Below are 19645 nucleotides of genomic sequence, written 5' to 3' on the forward strand. Positions count from 1 at the left end.
AAAATAAAATAAAGCATGTATTTAACTCCGAAATAACAACAGGGGAATTCAACAACTTTTAGCATGATTTCCTTTCCTATTAGGCTGCAATGCTAGTTTGAATCTTTTGTGGTTTTGGCCATATCAAATCAATACAATTTCTGGCAGCCATTCAAAATCCATAATAAGCAGTTACAATGCAATTTTGTGTTTTACAGCAAAGAATATCTACAAAAGCCATGGTGAAGAACAGAGTTGGAGAGAACTATACCATAATCTCCTCTATCCTCTGAATCTAACCTTAGTACAATAATATCAATATGTCAGCTATTTTAATAGGACATTGGCAATGTTTCAAAACTGCCATATAAAAAGAATATTACTGGGAGCTCTGATGTGGTGATATGACCAAAACAGTATATCAAAGGCAGACAGCAATCCCATAAAGTACATCAGTGTAATTTAAAAAGAAAATATACATTTAACCAAAGCTATGTTTAGGTGACTTTTAATAGTAAAATGAATGAAATATTTCAAAAAATGACAAAATCATCATGATACAAAGATGTGTGCATCATTATTTCAAGCTAGGGTGCTTTGTAAACTACTTTCCTCACTTCTACTCCTGCATGGCAGAGGATTAACTTGATAATCCTTGAGGTCTCTTCCAACTCTATGATTCTATATCATCATCTTTTCCCTCAGGGAATAGAAGCAGCTGAAATTCAAACTGGGAGGAAAATGTGGCCTAAGGCATTGTGATTTGAGTGTTGGACTATGACTCTGGAGACAAGGGTTCAAATTCCTGTGTGGCCATGGAAACCCAACCTTGGGCAGTCCTAGTGTCAGAAAAACTCATGATAGCTTCACCTTAGGATTGCCATAAGTCAGAAATGACTAGAAGGCACACAACAACAACAACAACAACAACATTCAACTTTTGTTCCCTTTACTTCCCCTTAGATTAATGTAAATTTAAATAGGCAAGATCACTCACAGAGGAGGCAAACAATCTTAGTGTCCAATCTGCACAGATTCTATTTTGAGGGATAATATGATTAGAGAAAAATAAAGCAAAATATAACATAAAAAAATCCCCAGATCATTTTTAGGCTGTATTTTTAAACCAATTTTTCTAAGCTCTGATAAAAGATTTATTATTTTTTTTCTTTTTTAATTCAGATATTTCTAGTTGTGATCAAGATAATCAAAATAGCTAGGATGTACGCAAATGTATTTGCAGTTCTGTATTGACTTCTTCCTTTTTTTAAAAAATCACTTTCAGCAAATATCAAGCTGAATCCTTACTAGGATGTTAACAATGGATGGACAAGGACAAAACTGAAACAATGCATTATCTCCCCAATTCTCTGGCAGGTTTCAGGGGGAAGAAGACCAACATTTGTGACAGCTACAGTAGCTTATCCCATTCCCTAAGTAAGTAAAAAGGAGTACAGTCAGCCCTCCATATTTGCAGCTTTGACTTTTGCAGATCTATCTGCTGATTAGATTAATACATTCTCTCTATGAATCTCTAGGTCCTCCAGAGAAATTCAGCTAGAGGTTCTTCATAAAGTTGTGCTGGAGGGCCTAAAGATTCATAGAGATAGCACGTCTCTAGGCATTTGTAGGTCCTCAAGCATGATTCTATAGTCACATTCTGGCAGATGATGACCATAAAATTCTGCTGGAAGGGCTAAAGTTTCATAGAGAGGTGTTCTCTCTGGTTAAAAAAGTACTGGTTTTTTTTTATTTGCAGTTTTCTCACATTCACAGGGGTCCTGTGCCTCCAATCCCAGGGAATCTGGAGGGCCCACTGTAATCCACTCATTTTGTTTTGATCTAGGAACAGCCCCTTTAGTCTTAATTTCCACAGAGGAAAATATCTTGTGTGTGTGTGTGTGTGTGTGTGAGAGAGAGAGAGAGAGAGAGAGAGAGAGAGAGAGAGAGAGAGAGAATGACAAGCTGGAATTAACTGTGGTTTGTACTTAAATGCAAAATGATTAATGACTTTCACGTGGGGCCATCCCTAGGTCTCAGGTGTTGGGCCAGAAACGTTTGGGGCCTGGAAATCATGAACTGACAATCGAATATACAAAAACATAGGAGACTGCTTTAGGGTGGAAGCAGTCCTGCTGTGAAAACTCCCAATTATGGAAAGCCTTCCCTAAAATAGTACACCTGGCACCTAAATGACATTCTTTTTGGCAGTAGGTTATTTTTCTGGGCATTTTAATTTGGAAAAAAAATGGCTTAGTCTGCTCTATGTCTCTACCTACTGCCCCATTTTATTGTTAATGTTATGCTTTTGCTGGATGCTTTATTATATATTTATGATTCATTCCTCCCTGCCTGCATTTCCTGGAATCTGCTGGATGATGTGCATTATGCAAATGTTTTAAATGTTAAAATAAATATCTAAATAATGGATGATACTGAAGGGTTACATGGTTTGGAAGAGAGAAACATATTTCCAAACAAGTTACCTTTGGCACAATTTTTGTTGTTGTTGTTGACACATTCTGGATTCATACAGCAGCTGTGTTCTCTCACCAATTGAGGAACCAGAGTTCATCTGACAAGTTACAGAGCTGAGAAAGGCTGTCAAATTCATATGCTGCACCAGATCACTGGACCAGTCATTTTAGAGGCCTATTCTTACTTTATAAACACTCCTATCTGTTTGTAATTATACAGGTCCTCTGGTTGATACATTTGTGCATTACTAACTGTTATTCTATAGCTATGCAGCAAATCCCTTTTATGGCTATCTTCTGTGAGGTTTGACATGCAAAATCTGGTAGAGGGTCTGGATTCTAGAACCAGATTTGAGCCTTTTTGTTTTGTGTTTGAACTGCAGTTATGAAGACTGAAATTTCAGTAATAAAGGTACATTTAGTAACAGTTGCTATTTTTGAGAAATTCAAGAAAAAGAATACCACTGCTTTGAACAACTATCTCTGCTTCCTCCAGAGCCCATGATAGTGTTGGACAACCTATTGCCCTCCAAATGTCTGAAGCTACATTTCACCATGGCCAATTAGGAGGGATTATGGCAGTAGCCACCAGGTTATCTATACAGTCGCCCCTCTTTTGTTGCGGACTTGAAGTCCGCAGTCTCAAATATTCACAGGGGGCGGCCTCCATTATTTTCAATGGGGCCCGCCCCTGTAGTGCACACCCCACACACGCTTGTGGGCACGTGCTCCATTCAAGTCTATGAGGCTTGAATATAGTCGAGTCTCCATTTTCACGGAGAACGGATTCCAGAATGGATCCCCCACGAAAATGGAGGGCCAACTGTACTTTGTCATACCTCTTCTGCTGTTTTCTAGAAGATTGAAGTTCTTCCAGAAAGTATTAAAATACCTAGTCAAATAAAGTATGCACACTGATCCAAATTTGCATAAGTGCTGATTTATTCTAAGCAATATATGGTCTTACAGTTTAAAGGGCTCTTCCTTTCATTCTTCATTCTCTCTCTCTCTTTCTAACTGAGCCTTTTGTTCAAATAGTCTCAAAGGTAAAAGCTTTTGCTCAATTAGGCTCAAAGATCACTTTGCATACTGATATTTCAAGCAAACACAGCTATGTCTGTGAATTTTCTCTTTTTTAAAATCTTTTTTCAGTCATGTAGAAAACAATGGCTATAAAATGTATTGAGATGAAATAAAAACTAATTAACTTTGCTTCCTATGGGATGGAGTGATTAAGGAAGATTGTGGCATGAGATCTATTTCACACTATTATGATTATATTAATCTGCTAGATTAATCTTCATGATTATGTATGTGGCATTTGCTTTCTGAAAAGTAAATTACATACATATATACTAACTTCATAACTGAACAGTTAATTAGTTATATTTTCAGTACAAAAGCAAGTGTACACATCAAGCAATAAACATAAAGAAAGAAATCTTTATTTTACAAAGGAAGAAATCTATCATCAAGATATGAACAAAATGAAAGCTCTTACATTCATCCTGACCTCCCTCCTAGCCAGGGAAATGTGCCCTTTCCTAAACTTTCTGAAATATTCCAGATTCTATAATGGGCTTTCAATATCCTCCCTGGATAGCAAATAGTTTTAGGAAGACGACATTTTTTTTAATCAACTCTGACAAAAAACAGAACAATGTTGGGTGACTTTGCTCTTTCAAAAGCATCATGACTTTTTTGGAAATATCCATAGATGAGAAGGATGATGACCACACTATGAGGTTATTGTACCCCATAAATATAAAGCAACAGTAGCTTACAACTAGTGAAATGTTCTTAAATATAAGGGTCACTTCAGATATTACCGAACTGCTCACAGGCATCACCTTTTAGAAATCAATGGTTGTATCTGTGGATTTAGATGTTACTTCTTCCAAATTTCTTTTCCTCAACAACAGTGGTATCATCAGGGCAAAATCTAGTGTACAGGTGCAAGGTTCCACCAAGAAGAATGAGGTCTCCAAATGCAGCAGGGCTGGCTTACACAGTCTTCACTGAGCAAAATAGCAGTAGCAGCAGCTTCACACCACCTAAGCAGCCTCTAAGCGGTTTACAACTGTAAGCTAATTGCCCCCAACAAGCTGGGTACTCATTTTTGTGAACTTGGAAGAATGCAAGCCTGAGTCAAGCTTGAGTCCTGGTTGGTACTGAACTTCAACCTTATGGTTTGTGAATGAGTGGCTGCAGTATAGGCATTTAACCACTACGCCACCAGGCTTAATTGATGCCATAGTGGCAGGGGGAGCAGCATAAGAAAATTAAGACCAGAGTCTAGAATTACTTTACTGCACGCCGCTGGCCCCTGTGTTGCTCCACATGGAGAAATTTACCATCTGAATGGTCCCTGGTTCATCAGAGTATATGTTATGCTAGACTAAAAGATAAAATTATATTCATTACATCTAAAATCCATTCCACTTTCATTGTACCATAAAAGAGAAGAGCAAAGTCATCCAGTTCTTAATGGAAGCTACCATAACATAACAGATTTCCCACTGCCAGGCAGCAGCTGAATGTAACGCTCCCCCCACAGACATATATAAGCGAAGACTCTGCCCACCGTTGTTTTATTATTGTATGATTGGTTTTAGATTTTATTGTTTGTAATTTTAATGGATAGAATTGTTTAGTCCTTTTTTAAAGGGGGGAATTGTATGTATTGTATTTTTAAAAGGTTGTACGCCGTTTTGATTGTGGTAACAAAAAGCGGGATATAAATTAAAGTTTTTTATTTTATTATTATTTATGAATGAACTCATCATGTTGATTATGCTCATTTAAATCTGTCAGTAAAGTCAACTGAAAATTGCTGTTTAGGATGAAGTGGGACTTTAAAAGATTCTGTCACTTTTGATACAGGAAACAGATTAGTTTGATCCTCTCTCACTGTGCTTCCTATTCTCTGGTGATGGTTGGATAATACCCCTGAAAAAGCAACTAAAACATTCTCCTTTTGGTCTCTGGTTGAGATACTGTCCCCCTCGGGGGAACAGATGCCTTGGTGCAATTAGTGCAAATTGACCCCATGATTGTAGGCTAACAAGAGGTAGCCTATATTCCAGGCATTCCCCCTCTCTTTTGTACATGACAAAAAAAGAGCCTGCTTTTGAGAGGTAGAAAGAAAAACTGAAATTCGGCAGTTAGATCAAACTAAAGCAACTATCTCCAATAAAAGAACATCAATTCTGAGAAACTATTAAGCGGAACTAACTTAAAAGTGATAATTTTTTTATAGAAAATACATAAAAGAGTATAAACATAGAGAGAGAGGGTGGAGTAAGAAAGGGAGAGAGAGAAAGAGAGAGTGAGATAGTTCTACACTGAAAATGGTTGTAATTTCCAACAACTACCGTATTTTCCGGCGTATAAGACGACTGGGCGTATAAGACGACCTCCAACTTTTCCAGTTAAAATATAGTTTGGGATATACTTGGCGTATAAGACTACCCCTCTTCCAATGCATACCAAATAAAAATTAAAAAACATCAATATGGTAATTTTAATTCAAATGCTTATGACATGCAGGTACTTAGCAGGAAAACTTGTTGTATACAAAGCCTGCTGGGATTGGTCAGCTCTCCTTGCCTGCCCAGCCCTCCCTGTCTCCAAGATTTTCTTCTACTGTACTTGTACAGCGCTGCCTTTGCGCTTTCATATGGTCACCACATACAGAGGGGATGCAGCCGCTGTTTTTGAGCTCCCCCACTATATGCAGCAACTGCAGATTCTCCAGTCCGGCTCAGAAGTTTCAGCACCCACCCTAAAAGATGAAACCCGGCCTATAAGACGACCCCTGACTTTTGAGAAGATTTTCCTGAGTTAAAAAGTAGTCTTATACGCCAGAAAATACAGTATATATGCCAGTATACTATAACAGCTTTAGCATCAATTTGTTTTGTACTTTCATATGCTTAAGATAATGAGACATCAAAATTAATCCCTGCACGCACATACACTGGTTGACTATGCTCTATAATAACAAAACAATGTAACAATGCAACCACATATATACTTATTTATTATTCTAATATATAAAAATGCATGATGTTTACAACACCTGCAATATTGGCTATATATGTTATTATTTTCCTACATCTGTGTGGGTTTAGGCTTGGATAAACCATCACATACATGTGATCACATCTCAGGTGTGTGGCAGATGAAACTTTGCTGTTAACTACTTAACTTGCTGCCTTGTCTCCCTTTTTTTAAAAAAAAGTAATTCCATTTTTTGCTGTCTTCAAATAAAACATTTTGGCATTTCAAAGTTTCTATTTTTTTTTTATCCTAAAGAAGTTTATACTTTCCATGGTTCTAATTCTTGCTGAGCCATTTAACCCCTTCAGCCTAAACTATCTTACTATGATATGAAGATAAAGGGTAATGAAGAGAGACTTATGTGCTACTTTGAACTCACTGGTGGAAAGGTGGGAGGCACATGTAGCTAATAAAGAAATAAAAGAAGGATGATAGATCAAAACAATTTTCAAAACTCTGTGAAAGCAGAAGGATGTTTGTTTCTGAATCATTATTATGCCTAGCAGGGAATATACACTTATCTACTGAATCGGGTCCATTACAATGCTAATTCTACATATGCTTATTCAGATCTATTTTCAGTGGTGTTTACTTCCAAGAAAGTGTATATAGAATTGCTGCTGCATGTAGACATGAAATCTTTTTCTGGTTTGCTGTTATTGTGTTTCATATGGCTAACGATCACTGGGCTTTCTTGACAGTATTTGCTCAGAGTGCGTTTGCCTTTGCCTTCAGGATTGAAAGAGTCTAACTTGCCCAAAGGTCACAGGATGGTGGTATAGTTAATAGCTAAGCGGGGATTCTAACCCTGGTCTCCAGAGTCATAGTCCAATGCTCAAACCACTACACCACACTGGCTCTCTCTTTTCTGGTACAGTACAATGGAGGAATCATAAAGAAAATCAAGTTATCCTAGGGCCTAGGCCTTTCAAGTGTGCCACAAAACATCTCTTGTCAAACCTGTGGGACAAATACTAATATTTCCTTTAAACAATTCCCATAAACTTTGACTGCAAAATATCATGCTCACTTCCCCCAGGCCTCCAGTCTCTTTTCATGAACCTACTTCCATCTCTCTCTCAAACTTTTTTCATTTTTGCTCTGTCTTTTCTTATTTCATATGAACTCTCTAATCCCTACTTGCATCTTACAGCCTGTTGGCTCACAGCATGCCTTCCTAACTCTTGGATTCAGCCTACCAAAGCAACTACTTGTTTTTTCTGCATTCCCATTTCATCTCAGGAGAGATGCAACTGCTTTTGCCCTAGCTGCATCTGGAGACAGGAATTTTGATCAAACAGTTTATGTTTTACTTACAAGAAATATCATTTTCAAATCTACAGATGTAGAAAAGAAAATAATTGTATGTTCCTACCATGGCCATAGTTGGGATAACAATTTGCTAAAATTGTGAAAGACATTAAAATGTTAAAACATATTAAAATTACACACTCTTCCCTCTTGACAGCAGAAAGCAAGTAACCAAGAAATTGAGGGAAGGAAATGCTGGCCATATTTGGAACTCATGGGGATCCATGAGGTATCCCTGAGGCTTATTTCATGTTCATAATTGAAAGTGGAACAGAGCACATTGTTTGTATGGAGGGAAAAAACAGGTTCACTCCCTGGCATCTCAAGATAGGGATCATCCCACCACCACAAAGCATCCGCATACATTCAAGCTAGATGATGAGGAAATCAAAATAGTAAAATAATTCCCCTACCTTGGATCAATCATTATTTAGGAAGAAGACTACAGTCAAGAAACCAGAAGAAAAGGAATGAGAAGGGAAGATATGAAAGAACTAGAAAAGATCTTAAAAAGTAAAGATATACAACTGAGCACTACAGTCAGAATCATACAAGCCATTGTATTCTTCATTACCATGTATGGGTGTGAGAGCTGGACAGTGAAGAAGGCAGATAAGAAGAAAATCAATTCATTTTAAATGTGGTGCTGGAGAAGAGTACTGAGAGTACCATAGACAGCAAAAAAATCACACAAATGGATCCTTGAAAAGATTGAGCCTGAAATCTCCCTGGAAGCCAAGATGATCAAGCTGAAGCTGTCGTACTTTGGCCACAGGCATGAATCATTAGAAAAGACAATAAAGTTAGCAAAGGTAGAAGGATGTAGAAAGAGAGAAAGACCACATGCTGGATGGATAGACTTTATTAGGGAGGTTGTGAGTATTTACGGGACCTAAGTGGAGTAGTGGAGGATATGGAGAAGTCTCATCCACAGGGTCACCGTGAGTTGGCATCAACTCAAAGGCAGTTAACAACAACAAAAGTATAGTTTTGAAGAAATAATCTTCTCTGAAATCACATTAGGCTTTTTAGGGATCATAAGCCAAGAGTCATGAAAATGGTATGGGCAGAAAAACAAACAAGCAGCATATTTGACATTTATACACACCAGAAAGTCAATATGACTAAGACAGAGACTAGCTGCTGTACTACTTCTATTTTACAGCACTGTCTATATAGCCATGGATGGTGGTGATAATAATAATAATAATATTTATTTATATCCCACTTCTTCCAATTGAGGATCGAGGTGGGTAACAACAAAGAAAATACAATATGCAACAATAAAAACCACAAGCCCCACAAAACCCCGACCCAACCGTCCCTCCCAACTATAAAATTAAACAGTAAAAAAAAAATGTTTTAAAAGTATGTAACAATACATCAAAGTTAAAAACAAATCGCAAATAATAAAAATAATAAAAAGGGGATTCAATTGGTTCTGGACATTATCAATTGAGGAAGGCTCTAGACCTACTGGTGCAGTTTGGAGCTCTTCCGGTCTGCATTCATAGATGTTTCTACATGTGTTCTGTCTTCCTCCAAGATAATAAATGGAGAGGGTTTGTGCAAAAATAAATAAATAAATCTATTTGTGTGCTGATTTGAGGTCAAGTGTACTGAATAGGTGGAAAAGAGCATTTTCTGTTGTGGCACCCCAGTTTTGGGTTGTTGTTGTTGTTGTTGTTGTATGCCTTCAAGTCATTTCTGACTTATGGTGACTGTAAGGCAAACCTATCATGGAGATTTGAGGGCTGAGAGAGTGTGATTTGACTAAGGTTACCCAGTGGGTCTCCATCACTTAGTAGGGAACTCAACCTTGATCTCAAGAGCTCAAACCACTACATCATATTGGCTCTGCAGTTATGGAATACCTGTCCTTACGGGTTCCAATTGGTGCCTACGTTGCTGTCATTCTGGTGCCAAGTGATAAAAGTTATTTACAAAAGCCTTTAGTGCCTTACTGGTTTTATATAGATTCACACATGTGCCTGGTTTTGAATTGTTTTGAAGTACTTTACCAGGTTTATTCTTCATTTGTTACACTGTTTAATATGTTTTAGTGTTTTAAAATAACTTTTACCTTTTACTTTGCTTTAAACTGATTTTATGTTTTATGCTACCTTAAGATTTTTAAATAGAAGGCGGATGTAAATTTTTTAGTAACTAAATAAGCCAGCTGAGCATCCTAACATAAATACCATACATATAACTTACTTTGTATCGGTTCAAAGGAATATGGGTAAAAATTCCGTTAGCATTACCGCTTATGTTTTCGTATCAGTTTTTGCATCTAGGGCCCGAAACACACAGGCCAGGTAAGGCAGCTTCTAGCAGCTTTATGGGCATAAAGTTGAGATCACACATGCCCTCAAAGCAGACGGAGGCCGTGCCGAGGCTGTGCCGAGCCAGGAAGGACAAAAGTAAACCCTGTTGACAAGGTTGTTAAGTCATGTCCAACCACAGGAGGTGACGCTCATCTCTGTTACTAAGTCGAAGTGATGTGATTGTCATGTGATCATGTGGCCAGCATGACAGCACAGAATGCCACTGCCCCCCACAAAAGTGGTACCTGTTTATCTATTTGCATTTGCATGCTTTTGAAATGCTAGGTTGGCAGAAGCTGGGACTAGTGATGGGAGCTCACCCCATCATGCACACCTGGGTCTCTAACTGCCAACCTGCCAATCTGCAATCAAAGCCAGGAAAAGCTGGCCTTAAAAGGAGTCAATTGACTCCTGACTGGTGAGACTTGGGACTGCAGTGGCAGACTACTTTGGGAGCAGACCATGTGGTCACCAAGGTCCCAGCACAATTGGGGCCAGAGTGGCCTCTGACCACTCCTTCCGCACCATAGGCTTTGGCCCTATGTTTTAATTAAACTGAAAGAAACATTTTACTGAAAGTCAGAAAAGCAATACTTGCAAATTACAAAAATAGGTCTTGTTTAATTCTGATTCTTATAAACACATTCACCCAAAAAGCAATTTTCAATGCTGAAAATATATTTTAAAGTTAAATGACATACTTTAAAGCCCCGTCTTTCATTAAGATACAGCCTATTAGATGTAGCATAAAAGTTTATCTAAAAGTTTCATCTGAACAACTAACTTCTTTTGACTCCCACAAGGCCCAAGATAAACAGCACCCTAATAAAACTTGATAGCATAGGGTCTGTTCAACTGAAACCACTTTATAATTTGACCAAGTCCATTCTCTTCCAGGAAATTGTTGCTTTTCCACTTCAGCCTAAGAATGCTGCTCTGCCTTATGTCTGCCAGCAAAAATGTCTCTGTTTATGCATGGGCTAAAGAAGGAGGATTCCGAGGCAACATCCAGGTTTTAAAAAATAGTAGCAGGATTAAGATTTAGTCTTCAATTATTCAGTGTTCATCAGATACTGCTCTTAATAAAAGCAAAAAATATTATGAAAAATGTGGAGTTTAATAATATCAGAGAGCTTTCCAACTGTTTTATTTTCATCTTGAATTCCATTTGCCACAGTATGTGTGTTCACCGCCAATCAACTTATGGTGACCCCATGAATTGTATAGGGTTTTCATAGGCAAGGAATACTCCTTCATTAGAGATTGTTTTGCCAGTTCTTTTTCTCTGAAATATAGCCTAAAGCACTTGGTAATCATTGGCTGTCTCCCATCCAAGTACTAACTAGGGCTGACCCTGCTTAGCATCTGGTGCCTTTAGGATCCTCAGGCCCATCATCACAGTGTACTGCTAATCAAATAATATGACATTCAAAACACTAAAACTGCAAGGTTTGCACTGCAACACTGAAAATCATGTGCTCTCTTGTCTAATACATTATAAATTTTATGGCTTCTTGTAAGAAAGTGTTTTATATCTTACTGTAAATTTACATCAGTTGATGGAACACTATAGCCTGCTATGACACCCTGCCAGTCCTGCAAGCAGAAACATCTTAGATTATTTACCCAATAAATATTCACTTGGAGTTACTTAACAAGTACCATCCAGGAAGATTTGCCGTTTATGTACCTAGAAATTTTAATCATCCACCAAAAAATAATATCCTTCCTATTAGGAGCAGCTATGGTGTACAACAGTTAAGCCTCATCCCTCCAGCTTATCTGCCTTTGTAGATCACTGGTGATACACAGATGAGGGAGGGCAGTGCAAGGACACTGCCCCAATGTATATTTAAATACATGGCCTATTTCCAAATTAAACACATACACATGTGTGTGCATGTGCATCTTCTCTCTTGTTCTCAAACACACACACACACCATGGTGATAGCAAAAAAGAGAGGATAAGAAGGGACTGGTTTTCAAACCTTACTGGCTTCTTGTCCACCTGTAGATCCTATACGAATTACTTGTAACTCCCCCCCCAACCATTTAGCACTGCTACCCTTTATGCCAGAAACATTCCTGAGCCACCACCTTCCTTACTGAAGCCCCACTTCAAAATTCATCTTTTCTTGAAATAATGTCCCTTAATCCCCATATTTAATGATAAACCCAAGTATACAGGGGTAATTGTAATTATCATTTATTCTTGCTCTGCTTAACCATTTTTCCAATCCCTTTCCTCTCTGTTCTATACCTGTGTCTGTTTTCCATCTGCAGTCTTCTGGAATAGGCATTTGCCATACCTATTCTTTACAAAACCCACTATTTACAAATAAATATACTATCAGCAGCAGCAGCAGCAGCACTAACAACAACACCTGCAGGAAAACATTGGTGAGCACAAACCAGTTGGACATACAATGGGTTGTCCACATTTGCTAGGGTTAAGGGGACACACACACTCCAGAAAAAGTGGGAAAATCACAAATATTTTTTTTTAACCTGAGAGAACTTCTCTAGGAATCTCTAGGTCCTCCAGTGCAACTCTCTGGTCAACATCTGCTGGAAATTGACCACAGAATTGTGCAGGAGGACCTACAAATGCCTGGAGAAGTATTCTCTTTGGGAATCTCTAGGTTCTCCAGAACAACGTCTTGCAGAAATTGACCACAGAAATTGACTGGAGGACCTAGAGATTCCTAGAGATAACATATTGTTCAAATCTGTAAAAGTCAAAGCTCCAAATGTGGAGGGCCAACTATACAGTGGAGTTGACAACTGCTTCTTAGTTCATATCATTAACCCCAATTAGACTATGACCCAAGGGTGGCCTTTGTTGATGTACGGAATCTGTTCCTTCCAGCATGAACTGCTAAATCACTAATTATGTAGTCCTTTGTTTTTTTTTTCAAAATTCTCATTAGTGTATGTTTCAGAAAAACTGACATATTTTATCTTTGACCGTCATTTTCAAACTATAATTTTATTGCAAAACTACAGCGTGCCCGCATTATAAGCGGGCATGCCATACACGACTTCCAGCAAATGCTGGAAGCCATGCTGAAAAAACTCCTCAGGCGCCCTGGAAGAGTAATGGGGCACACACGCATGGCGCATGACCCGCACCACGCCATGTGCACAAGCCCCATTACTTCTAATGGGGCTTGAGTATAAGCTTTTTCTCTCTTTCGCAGGGGAAGGGTCCAGAACGGATCCCCGCGTAAGGGAAGGGAGCGCTGTACATCATGGGAATATTTTCTCACAAAAGGCACAATAATGTCCTAAGGATGATGGCTCCTGTGCTGCTACTTTAAAATTCACCTTGTACACTATGTCCAATTCTAATTTCAAATCCTGTTCTTCTCTCTCCAAAAAATGACTTTTTTGCCACTTTCATCATTTTTCTTACGTTCTCATTAGGTTTCTCCTCTATACCTCTTATACAGATTCTTTCTCTCATTTCATAGGGTGCCAATGAGTCCAAAACACACTCATGTTCTTATGCCCATCCCCCCCCCAATACAGGGCACCCTTCCCTTATGTGGGAGATCTGTTCCAGAACACCCTCCCATAAGGGAAATTCCACGGATGATCAAGCCCCATTTAAAACAACGGGGCATGTGCTTGCGGTGTGGTATGGCGTGCCAGCCATGGGCACACACCATGGGCACACAAGCTATTACCTTTTATGGTGAGTGGCTTTCAGCATAAGCTGAAAGCTGCATAAAGCGCTCCCGCGTATGACATGGGCACACTGTAGTTTATTCAAATTGCTCTATTCTTTCTTCCAGTGTTTATCAATTTTGTATAATCTGTTTCATATCAAGAATCATTTGAGTGAAAGAAACTTTGATTTCTTTAATCTCTGCATTAAATTCATTATTAATATGCAACCCCAGCTATATCATTTGGCCCCTCGTCGCCCGCCTGAATCTCATTTAAAATCCTTTGGTTAAAAGCTATTATTTTTTGCACCATCGCTGTCTATCCTCTTCTTCTTTATCATTATTTTTATCCTTATCTTTCCCCTCCTCTCTTTCCAGAGTATTTGTTCTCACTCTACTTATCGCTGTAATCTTCATTCAAATAAAATTAAGTGTTTTCACACAAATAGCAGTAAACAAAAGTCTACCATGTATAATTGACTATAAGTCGACCTCATGTTTAAGTTGAAGGCAGGTTTTGGGGCTATCCTCTCAAGAGCTCTTGGTGGCAGGTGTTTAATTGCCTACACACAGCCTCTGAATCTCAGTTGCTTAACTACAAGAGGACAGACAACACAGATGTCTCAGGCTTTCAGAACAACAGTCCTTGAACAACAACAACAACAACAACTGCTACTACTACTACTACTACTGCTCCTCTGCAAAGGAAGGCTGGAAAGAAAAACAGCAGAATTGGAATATATCCACAAATTCCAATCCATCAACAGTGGGTTGAACAGAGACAATGGCATCCTGGCACCCTGCACATATTATGACAATAGTTAACATCCCAGCCTCATGAGGCCTCTCTTGGCTAGTTTAGTACATCTTCTTTCTGGTTCTCAGCCAGCACCACACTACGTCCCCAAAACTCCCTTCACTATTTATTTATTTATCTATTACTTTATTTCTATGCCATCTTTCTCCCAGAAAGAGACCCAAAGATGGACCACAGATAAAATGCAGATAACCATTCATATGGTTATCTACTCACCTTTGTTTTAGGCAATATCTTTTCTCCTGCCTTCATCCCCCCCAACAACCATTATTAAAATGGAACTTCAAATCTCATCACCATACTCACAAGTTTTGCATTTCTACTGCTATTCACACATATAACCAGCTCACTCACTCACTCCATGCTTGTGATGAAGTGGACCTAAATCTACAAAATCTTATACTAACAAATGAAGCAGTTAGGGGCCAATTTGGCTATGCTGATATGATGTTCCAAAGAATGGGCTAAAAACCTCTGAATAAATTGTAAGTTTACAGATAGTATTAGAAATATTCTCTGCACAGAATTCAAAACACTTTCTGAAACAATTGTTATAGCTATGCTAAATTATTTAATTATTTAAATGTACAGTGTGCCTTCCCCATACACGGGGATCCGTTCCGGACCCCCCACATATGGGGAAAACCACAGACGCTCAAACCCCATTAGTTTCAATGGGGGAGCCACGGGCACACTTGCTATTCCTTCCCCAGCAGCTTATTAACCTTTTGTGTAAGGTTAAAGCTGCATATAGCGCACCCGCGTATGGCGCGGGCACACTGTATTGGAAATGTTGAAATTCTACACTTTAATGCATGGAAATGATCTGTATGGGATAAGCAAATTTCTTCAACAGATAAAATGTAAAATTCCTCAAATAATGAAATTTGGTATAAGTACCTATCGTGTTCCTCATAAGTATGACAAATGCTCCCCATAAAAACCTATGTGCCTAAACTATGGATTCTATCTGAAATATAATGTACTTAGACTAGAAATTCCCTTACATAATAAATATATTAAAAGTATTCTAAAGCCCTATGTTTATTCTCCTGTCATGTAAATTGCCAGAAAGTCTTGAGGAGAACATTAATGTTGATTTACCTGCTTATAATTTTGGAAGTGAAGGTAAATAAAATGGTGAATTCTAAGGAACTCCACCTTAATGGAGAATGACAAGAATAACCTTCAATCTCTCTTCAAAAAGATAACAGTTGAGGACTCCAGGCAGGGTTGGGCAACTTCCAAAGAACAAGGAACCAATTTTTCATTCTCAGTACCCATCACAGGCTTCACCAGGCCCTGAAATGCTGAAACAATTGGAAAAACAAAGCAAGCTGGAAGTACTTAGCACTCCATTTCTATTTTAATATTTTTTCCACTTGTGAGGAGCAGGGAAGAGTTATGTCCCATTTTACAGCAACATCGGAAGACGGGGGAAGTTTTTCAATCAAACTCTTTTTCTTCACTAAGGGAAAGTACTGTACTAGGATAGGCTGCTGCAAAAAAAAGCTTGGGGAGTTGAATGCTGCTGATCACAGGCTGCACTTTGCCTTTTCCTGCACACTAAGAGAAGAACTCCAGTATCCACCCACTTGAGAAATGCAGTAAGGATCATCCTTTAGCTGGAATCCATCAGTTCAAAAACAGGGGTAACTGAAGTAGAGTCAGGAGCTGAATGGATGAAATTAACAGAAAGTACCATCTGACCTGGTAAATATATCAACTAATGCACAGTGGTTCAGAAAACTTGAACATCTATATATAGGTTTTGGAGGGAAAGTGGCAAGGATCAGTCACATGACACACTATATACACACTGTTCCACAATAATGCTACTTGACTCAATTTGTTGGACCCATGGTACAAAGAACATCTAGAGTAGAGATTCCCAAACTTTTGTCCTCCAGGTGTTTTGGACTTCCGCCCTTAGAATTTGTAGCCAACTTGGCCAGCATAAGGCATTCTGGCAGCTGATGTCCAAAACATTTACAGGACCAAAGTTTAGGAACCACTAGTCTAAAGTAAAGCAAATGAGATGGAGGAAGGTATTTTATGCACCTGTGTAGTATTGCTGAAACAACTCACTCCCTAATGAGGAATCAATAAAACATTCTTTTGCAGTCTATGTTCTAAATTTACAAACACATTAAAGAAAATTTCAATACTCCAGGTGTGTTTCTGCTAACAGAGTATGCCATAAATGTGGATCTAGGACGTGCTCCAATTATATAGTTTCTCCTTCAGAGAATACCTTGGAAATTCAGTCCAAAAGTAACAACGTTCCTTTGTATTATTTCAACTATCATATTTCTTTCCTGATGTCATTGCTCCGAAACCTATGGGGGGATATCCCATTTTTCATCAGAAGGATGTGTGTTTCATTAACATCTGTGATTGCCTTGTGCCTTCCCAATGAAGGACTGCTTTTGTTTACAGAATCCACAGAAACACAGTAAGGTTTAGGTGGCTGGAGGGATAAGAGAATTCAGAGAGAGAGAAAATCACTTTCTAAAGATGCATGAAGCCCATGCGTGCTGATGACACCTAGCTCTATATTTCTTTTTCACTGGAAGAAGAGACAATAGAAGTAATGAACTGATAGCTGGAATCAGTAATCAATAATAAGGTGGATAAATGCAAATATACAGAAACTGAAATGGTATTACTAGATCCAACATCCTCAAAATGGTAAATTAGTATACTATTCTTAATTGTCAAAATAAACTTCTCCATTACTATCAAAACTTGGCAGCAGTAACAATGCGCCACAGTATACGCAAATTGTGGGTCTGATTCTTCACAGGATGAATTCCTATTCCATGATTTCAAATGTTTTCAAATGACCAGGAGCACCTTTATTTTGTCTGGATTAATTTATTCTAGTGGGGTAAGCAAAATGGTCTGTTTCTTTTTAAAGCTTTTTGTACAAGTGTTTTAATGTGGGATACTGTATATAGTTTAATGGGGGAATAATCTATAATACTGCAGTGTATTAGAATGAAAAGTTTTACTTCTTGTTCATTTAGATTATATTAGATTAATATAAATCACGTGGTATACTAATTTGTGTTTTTATGTGTATTCGCTATTTTTTATTTTGACATAAACAACAAAATTCCATAGATCTGCTGACACTCATCCAATCCAGTACAGAGACTGATTCAAAACCTGAAATGCTTCTTTTAGTTTAGATGGAAAGGACAGATGCAATTGGGTGCCATCAGCATTTTACTAGCAATGAACACCTAAACTCCAAATGAACTCTCTGACAAGTTTATCTTTAATAGCAAAGGAGAGGAAATATTATCTTGAGGGGCTCCATGGGTCAAGAGGTACAGTGTCAAATAGGAATTCCATAGCTTCAGATGCTCCACTGACCTTTCCAGAAGTACTGAAGACACCATAAAACAAAGACTCCAATTCCCACCCTAGAGAGGTGACTCAAAAGAATACCACTGTCCTTTGCATCAAAGAGATCCTAAGCAACCAATAGGGACATATCTCTCTATCTAGTTCCTTCACCAAGGCAATCAAAGCAGACTCCGTCCCTCTGCTAGATATGAAGCAAGAAAAAAATGGATTTATATAGTCTGTGTCATCCCCTGAAGCTGAGAAAGTATCACATACTCCAGCACCTTACTCAAAACTGAAATATTGGCGACTGGGAAGAAATGAGCCAGTAAAGTGGATTGCAAGGAAGGGACACAAACTGTTTTTTTTAAAAAGAGAGCTCATTGCCTCATGGCAGAACTATGCCTGCTAGCAGAGACATTCACCATTATCTTTACCCACAAAGCCAGTCACTCTCTCACATCAGCTGCTTTTATAAACTAGGAAGGGCAAGGACCAAGCACACACATGATGGATCTCACCTAACCAAATATAGTGGACCCTTGGTACCTACTGGTGTTTGGTTTCTGGACCCCCTGTGGATACCAAAATCAATGGATGCTCAAGTCCCATTAAATACAATGGCATAGTAAAAGGGTGTCCCTTTTATCAAATGACAAAATCAAGGTTTGCTGTTTGGAATTTAAAAATATATATATTTTCAAGCCATGGATGGTTGAATCTGCAGATAAAAAAATCAGTGGATTTGGAGGGTCATCTGTATCCTTTCCACATCTTTGGATTGTACAAACTGAACCAGCCAAAGTTACATTCACTATACCTGCATTCATTATGGCATCTAAATCAAAATGTATACAAATTATTTTATTCTTAAAGTACTGGGTGTAAATTTATCACACTGGACTACCAAATATTGTACATTCTTTTTTCATGTGTCCGAAAGTTGCAATTGGTCCAAAATTATGAATGGCCAGAATCCTGTTGGGGAGGTACAAATGCGTAACCTAGGGTTGCGCACTTGTCACTGTCTCGTATTCACAATCTCTATGTAGCCTCTAGTTTAGCAGATACATAGAGAATGTCAAAGTCCCCCAGGCCCCACTTAACAGGTAGCAGCCACTGTGATGGAAGAGGGTCTGTTATCCTGTCAGCTTGGAAGCAGCTTACTGACAATCCCACCCACTCCACAGACACAAGCAATGTCTGGCATGAGAGCGAACTGGAAAAGGGTTCCTGTCACACCAGACTGTTCATGGGAGAGAGTGAGAGTTAGCTTCTTTCTGATTGATGGGAAAAGACTGCATCAATCACAGTGGCTACTGCCAGATAGGTAGGCATGGGAGGGGGGGGGGGGTCACATGAAGATTCACTGTATAGCACCATAAACATGGGCTTACATATCTGTAACTCCCTAACAGGAATCCAGCCATTATTTATTATTTAATTCATTTATATCCTTCCTTTTCCCCAGAATTGGGATTCAAGTACAACCTAGCACCAATTAAAATAAACACAAAGAGAAACACAAAAGTAAAAACCTTTTCAAAAGGTTAAATGTAATTAAGATGTATCCTGAACTGGTCATCTACAATATATTCATTATAAGGCAAAACTAAATATAGTAAAACAATACATTATTAAAATACA

Source organism: Sceloporus undulatus, chromosome 2 (genome assembly GCF_019175285.1).
Source record: "Sceloporus undulatus isolate JIND9_A2432 ecotype Alabama chromosome 2, SceUnd_v1.1, whole genome shotgun sequence".
Classification (NCBI taxonomy): domain Eukaryota; kingdom Metazoa; phylum Chordata; class Lepidosauria; order Squamata; family Phrynosomatidae; genus Sceloporus; species Sceloporus undulatus.